The sequence below is a fragment of the Schistocerca gregaria genome, chromosome 1 (assembly GCF_023897955.1).
Source record: "Schistocerca gregaria isolate iqSchGreg1 chromosome 1, iqSchGreg1.2, whole genome shotgun sequence".
Lineage (NCBI taxonomy): Eukaryota > Metazoa > Arthropoda > Insecta > Orthoptera > Acrididae > Schistocerca > Schistocerca gregaria.
The window spans coordinates 651943029-651951229 of record NC_064920.1 but is presented as its reverse complement, the minus strand read 5'-3'; positions in this window follow the sequence as shown (position 1 = coordinate 651951229).

Genomic DNA, 8201 nt, shown 5'->3' with positions numbered 1-8201 from the left:
CTTAACAAGTAAAAGTAATACTGAAACACGTGTCGGGCCATGTACCGTAGTTCATCATCCTTGTAGAACAAGGAGTCACATCTCCAGTGATAAGTAGTAAAGGACAATCGTTATCCAAGGAGCTGGTACTAAATATAATTACGTACATGAAAAACCATCCGCGGGGTAGTGAAAAAAAAATTACGAACAGATTTCGAGTAAGCCCACAGCAATATGACCGTGTAGTGCCTCAGAAGAACTACGCATATTCAAGGGAGGACAAGGCGCACTTGATAAAAACAGGTGTTTGCGCATTTCACGAATGCTCGATACAAATTACAAGGTGTGCATAATAGTGACCTACTACGTTATGCACACCAAACTGCGCGTGACGTAGGTTACAGTGATCTCAAGGGATGCAGTAGATGGGTGCGTAACTCCAAACTGCGTTACAGAAACGAAAAACGTAAGATAACACATTTTTCACACCCTCCTGATGCACACGGTGAGTCATTAGCAGCTAATATTTTTCCCGTCTCATAAGAAACAATGCATCAGCTTGACGATGCACAGAAAACTGCGGAATCGGCCAGTTAATTTGTAAATAAAATAAACAAACTTATCCCATTCTTCAGTAACGAATTTGTTTTCAACTTCGACCCATCGGAATTTGAAGAGGAAATGCATATAAAAGGTACCCTGGAAATAAGAAGTAATAAGAGAGTTGTATCAACATCAATTAACACCAATGATTTAACGCACTGATATACAATTACGCTGATGTTAATCAGGATAGTAAATTGGCTAGATATTTATTTATTGTGCTGCACGAAGTTGGAGGTGCTCAGCCCCCACAATTCTTTCGCGTGTGCGTGGTCTTGCAACGGCAGTAAAGAATAATTACGTCACAGCAAGCAAGAGTGGGAAAATGAACGTAAGAAAACTGCAACTGTGGTATGAGCACTGGTTTTGGTCAGTCTTGGTCGAAATAACTTGGTTCCTTGATACCTGGTCGGCATATAAAAATCATACTTTAGAACAAACTGTTGTTGTTGTTGTGGTCTTCAGTCCTGAGACTGGTTTGATGCAGCTCTCCGTGCTGCTTCATCCTGTGCAAGCTTCTTCATCTCCCAGTACCTACTGCAACCTACATACTTTTGAGTCTGCTTAGTGTATTCCTCTCTTGGTCTCCCTCTACGATTTTTACCCTCCACATGCCCTCCAGTACTAACTTGGTGATCTCTTGATGCCTCATAACATCTCCGACCAACCGATCCCTTATTCCAGTCAAGTTGTGAAACAAACTTCTCTTCTCCCCAATTCTATTCAATATCTCCTCATTAGTTATGTGATCTACCCATCTAATCTTCAGCATTCTTCTGTACCACCACATTTCAAAAGCTTCTATTCTTTTCTTGTCCAAACTATTTATCGTCCATGTTTCACTTCCATACATGGCTACACTCCATACAAATACTTTCAGAAACGACTTCCTGACACTTAAATCAACACTCGATGTTAACAAATTTCTCTTCTTGAGAAACGCTTTCCTTGCCATTGCCAGTCTACATTTTATATCCTCTCTACTTCGACCATCATCAGTTATTTTCCTTCCCAAATAGCAAAACTCCATTACTACTTTAAGTGCCTCATTTCCTAATCTAATTCCCTGAGCATCACCAGATTTAATTCGACTACATTCCATTATCCTCGTTTTGGTTTTGTTGATGTTGATCGTATACCCTCCTTTCAAGACACAGTCCATTCCGTTCAACTGCTCTTCCAAGTCCTTTGCTGTCTCTGACTGAATTACAATGTCATCGGCGAACCTCAAAGTTTCTTCTCCATGGATTTTAATACCTACTCTGAACTTTTCTTTTGTTTCCTTTACTGCTTCTTCAATATACAGATTGAATAGCTTGGAGAGAGGGTACAACCCTGTCTCACTCCCTTCGCAACCACTGCTTCCCTTTCATGTCCCTCGACTCTTATAACTACCATCTGGTTTCTGTACAAATTGTAAATAGCCTTTCGCTCCCTGTATTTTACCCCTGCTACCTTCAGAATTTGAAAGAGAGTATTCCAGACAACATTGCCAAACGCTTTCTCTAAGTCTACAAATGCTAGAAACGTAGGTTTGCCTTTTCTTAATCTTTCTTCTAAGATAAGTCATTGCCTTACGTGTTCCAATATTTTTACGGAATCCAAACTGATCTTCCCCGAGGTCGGCTTCTACTAGTTTTTCCATTCGTCTGTAAAGAAATCGCGTTAGTATTTTGCAGCTGTGGCTTATTAAACTGATAGCTCGGTAATTTTCACATCTGTCAACACCTGCTCGCTCCTGAAAAGCGTGTGGCAAAGAATTCATACCACCTGGAACCACTGGAAAAATTCAGCCTCTAGATGTTTGTTTTTCCGTGCCTAGGAAATCTGTTATTGCACTATCTGCAGCTACGCCTTACAGGATTGCCAGTTACACGAAAATGTCCATGACACTCCGTTTCGCTTTCGGTTGCATGCGATCATATGTCATTCATTTTCATCAAACAGTCCTGCCTATACGATTGTCTATATGCATCCATTAAGAGTGGATACCTGGCTGGACTCGGTTTGTAACTCCCAAAGGTTTCACCTTTGATCTCGATGGTGCGAACCTTTGTGATCACTATTGCTTACCATTTTTATTTGGTGTTCATGGTGCAAGTTAAAGGTTCGTTTTGAACATTTCTTGAAAGTCGGCGAACTCCATTTTGTAAAGGGCTGTACATATATCCCAAAGAAGATTGATTTCTGCACCTCTGAATACTTATTTTCTCTCACCCTCCTGATGTGTATGGTGAGTCATTGGCAGCTAATATTTTTCCGGTCTGGTAACTGTTAACACAGAACTTTCAAATGCCCCTTACTAGAGACTGAATTTGCGACGTCCCACTCAAGGGGTTCCTTGTTAGCTTGTATTACCAGTTACACTCTGTAAGACACAAAAAATGACGCACGAAGGAATTATCCGATTGGGACTGAAAACGGTAGATGAGATCTACATGTACAAACAAATAATTGCAATTTCAGAAAAGAGAATTTCTTCAAGAAAAAGAGCTTCAGCAATTGAGAAATTCAATAACGTATTAGTTCACCTTTTGCCCTTATGCAAGCAGGTATTTGCCTTAGAAATGGTTGATAGATTTGTCAGATGTCCTCCTGAGGAATATGGTGCCAAATTCTCTGCAATTGGCGCCTTTAGATCGTCAAAATCCCGAGCTCGTTGGAGGGCCCTACCCACACTGCTCCAAACGTTCTCAGTTGAAGAGAGATGCTGCGACCCTGCTGGGCAAGACAGGGTTTGGTTAGCTACAAAAACTCACACCGTGTGCAGGCGGGCACTATCTTGCTGAAATGTAAGCCCAGGATTTTGTGCCATGAAGGGAAACGAAACGGATGCAGAATATCGTCGCCGTACCACTGTGCTGTAAGGGTTCAGTCGATAACAAACAAAAGGGTCCTGATATGAATATAAATGGCACCATAGACCATCACTCTGGTTGTCGGGCCATGGCACGCGACAGCGAAACTGATACACCACCGCTGTTCGAGGCGTCTCCAGACAAACAGGAGTGACTATCTGGGGTGCAGTTCTTTATCGTAGCAAATTCCCTTTGGCTGCCATTCACGGCAGCCTTACAGCCCCTTTTCGTTGTCCTTCATGTCAAGCCATCCTGGACCTACATTTCAGCAAGAAAATGTCCACCTGCATATGGTGAGAGTTTCTACTGCTTGTTTTTATCTTTGAAAAAAACTATCGAGATTTTGATGATCTAACGTGCCAAATGGACAGAATTTGGCACGATAATTGATTAGTTACATGCTTCATATACCATTTGAACGATTCTTTTACCGAAATTATGTGGAACGAGTCAGATTTTTGTTACTGGCTACCAGTTTTTATGCATAAATTCGTCACTGGAATAGCGAATATTTGTATTGTGACGAAACAGTTAAATGCCTAGCTCCTTGAAGAGGTACATACGTAACATCTGGGGTCGAACACCGTTTGTTATTCTCACTGCTCGCTTTTGCCCAATCAGTAATTTCTTTCTGAGCGATGAATTACCTCATAAAATTTTTCCATAGGACATTATTGAGTGGAAATATTCAAAATACGTCAGGCGGTAGATACCTCGTTTCCCAGGTTAACATTTATATGAAGAGCTGACCTTAATTGTTTGAGAAGCTCAGTACTCTCAATAACATACTTCTTCCAGTTCGAGTTTTCATCAGTTTGTACACCCTGAAATTTGGAGCATTGCACCCAATTTACTGACTCCTGTTCATGTACTATGTTAGTTAGTTTAGTGCGAGTTCCATTGATCAGTCGCACAGTACAGTAGCCGCTATGATGTGGAACGTGTCAAGTGCACAAAAATTCACATATGATACAAGATGTATATATATATATATATATATATATATATATATATATATATATATATATATATAACAATACACAGTTAAAGATTAATATTTTTATTAATAACCACATTCCCTTAAATGGCATAAAATGCATATATTGTATTTATAGATTTATTTATTCCTACTCAAGAATTCATCTATGGTATAGAAGGAGTTGTCAAGGAGATATGATTTCAGTTTATATTTGAGGCTGTTACTGCTGTCTGTCAGACATTTTGTTTCATCTGGTAATTTGCCGAAAATTTCTATAGCAGCTTTTTTTTACCCCTTTCTGTGCCAAAGATAGGTTGAGTAAAGGATAGTGTAAGTATTTCTTTTTTCTGGTATTATAATCATGAATGTCATTATTGTTTTTGAACTGGTCTATGTTGTTGAGAACAAATTTCATTAGTGAGTAAATGTATTGTGAGGCTGTTGTAACAATCCCCCAATCTTTTAAAAAGATGCCTAAAAGATGTGCGACTATGAATACCACACATTATTCCAATCACTTTCCTTTGAGCAGCGAATACTCTTTGTCTAAATGTTGAGTTAGCCCAAAATATTGTTCTGTATGACATCAGAGAGTGAAAGTATGCAAAGTAGGGTTAGCTTACTTATTTCTATATCCTCAAAATTGGCAATTATTCTGATTGCAAAAGTTGCTGAATCTAGTCGCCTTAGGAGATCCAAAACATGAATTTTCCAATTAAGATTCTCACCTATATGTACACCCAAAAACTTAGTATGCTGTACCCTGTCTACTAACTTCTATTGATGTGTTATTTTATTGAAGGAACTGTACTTTTTGCAGCAGAAAACCGGATGTATTGCGTTTTTTCCAAGTTTAGACCAAGCCCATTCGTAGAAAACCAATTAATGACTTTTGCAAAGACCTTATTTGTATCATTTTCAATTGGAGTTTCTTGTACTGTATTAATAATGATGCATGTATCACCAGAAAACTGTGTGACTTCAGTTTGCTGTTTCAGATAGGAAGGGAGGTCGTTCACATATATCAAGAACAGAAGGGGACCCATGATTGAACCCTGTGGAACATCTACTGTAATTTCACGCCAGTTAGATGAAGTGGCAAACTTATTTAAATCACTTGACCCATGTAAGGAAACTTTTTGCTTCCTGTTCTGTAGGCATGACTTAAACCGCTCATATGCTATTCCATTTAAACCATAGAATTGTACTTTCTGTAACATAAGGTGATGGTTGACACAATCAAATGCTTTGGACAAGTCACAGAAAATTCCTATTGGTGAAATTTTACTATTTAAAGACTCAATTATGTGGACAGTGAAACTGTATATTGCTGTCTCCATGGAACAGCATTTTTGAAATCCGAACTGTGATTTACTAAGTATCCCATTACTGTTGAGATGGCTAACCGCTCTTGAGTACATGACTTTCTCGACGATTTTTAAAAAGCTGTAAGCAAGGATACTGGCCGGTAATTATTGACATCTGTGGTGTCCCCCTTTTTGTAGAGAGGCCTAACAATGTCATATTTTAAACTGTCTTGAAAAAATACCTTGAGCTTGTGAAGCTTTACATATGTGATTCAGAACATCAGCTGTAATGGCTCCACATTGTTTTAATATCTTATTAGAGATGTCATCTACTCTAACAGAACATTTATTTTCAAAGATTTAATAATTTTACTTATTTCATAAGAGGTTGTTAAGTGAAACTTAATCTGACAAAAAAAAATTTCAAAACACACTCTTCCATGTACTGCCTCGCTTTTTTTTTTTAACTGTTCTCACCAATTTTTTCTCCTACACTTAAGAAATGGTTGTTAAATACATTAGCTACTTGTGTACTGTTGGTTAGGATGGTCTCATTCTCTTTAATAGTAATACTACCTACCCCAGTGGTTACTTTTCCTGTCTCCCATCCAACAACATTCCATATTGATTTTATTTTATTACCAGAGTTGTTAATTTCTTCTCAAACATACATATTTCTTGATTTCATTACAACTTTTCTCAGTATGTTACAATAATACGCTCATAAGAACAGCTTACTTTTCTGTGCAAGTAGCTGAATGATAAGTGAAGTTAATTTTTTACGCAGTTTGTGAGTAAAGTTGTAAGAGATTCATATTAAACGCATAGCACCTCTGGCGTCGTCAACGTACAATACAAGACCAGAGACACTACTTACTCTGATTCACAAAACATTGTATTTTAAAAAATACGCTTTAACACAGAATAACGACGCACAGCAAAGGAATTACGCGAATGAGATGGAAATTTTACATGAAGCATCTCCCACCCTGAGTTCTGCTCTACACAATTGTATGTATAGGAAAGAATAAGTTGTTTTTGTTGCCAAAATTTTACTTAGACAACACAAGAACATATACAGCTTGTAAACAAACAACCAAAGACAATAACAGTGAAAGATGTGCCATTTCCAAGGAAAATGTCGGAGACGATATCTTGCAAGAAACTGCTTATCATATATTGTGAGATGTCTCTCACTTTGCCAGCACAAATCAAGTATTACCTTGTCTAAATTGTGTGATTAACTCATTAAAATACTTGTTTACTGTAATATAAGCTTAACTGCTATGATGATTCGATTTCGTGCTCCTTGCAGACATAAATACCCATCATAATATGCCTAACGCCTAATGCAAGAATTTGTATGATTAACCCTTCATTGCTATAAATGGTAAACAAATGCCACAACACATATTAATGTGCTACTGTTGTCTACAACGTATAGATATCTAAATGTAGATGTGGAAGTCGTGTTCTGAAAGAGTAGTGCATCACAAACGGAAATTTCGTCACAGATTCTACCAGCCCCTGTTCTGTCATACCTAATGCAACAATGGTCTCATTTGACAGTGAACTCATTTTCGTTAGCCCTTAATAAATACTGAAATTATCGTTTCATAATCAATGAATGATGAATACGCAAAATATATCAAGACGTATGTGATAAGCAGCAGTTAAACGCTGCGTTATGTCCAGGACAGCATGATTGGTTCTGCACAAGTCACACGAAATGGCTGCTACGACTATGCTATGCATAGCTTCAACAGTAGCCTCGTTGTTGAAGTTAGCAAGCTCCAGTACTATTTTCATATTTATATCCTTTCCGAGCTAGAATGTAAAAGAATAGGCCCATCTTCTGATCTCGGAGTGGGGACTGGTCATCAGGAGGATGTCGAGTAAACCTGTCGTTCTGTGAAATGAGGTATCGTATATTAAAAGTAGGAAGTTATGGACGTGAGATATTACATGACCTGTGGGGTTAATAGGGATTAGTGAAGCGAAATGAAAAGAGAGGCCTGTTATATAAACGTGAAATTATAAAGTCGTTATACCATAGTGAAAGGTGTATTGGTATTGTTATGAATAGTACGGAGAGTAGTTGATGGGTCGTTCTTCTGCGGACTGAACTGAAGCTAAGGGTAACTACCATAGTTAGAAGTCAGTGGCTAATAGCGATAAAACGGAATATATGTAAAAAGCTGAGAACTAGATGAAGCATTTGAAGGTGAAAGAAACGCCGAAAGTCTTGTCTAAACTGGATGGAACACTGGAATACAGGACAGTAATAAGGTATATGCATGATTTATTTTATTACATAATTTATAGATACAGGCTTGTTTAAAAGTACGATATCTCACTTACGAAGAATTAGAAGGATGACATGGACTTCAACAGCTCAACTTCTATAGAAATTAAAATTAAATGGAAAGAAGCGCATTCAGAATTATTCGTTAATATAAAATTTATTAGACATTC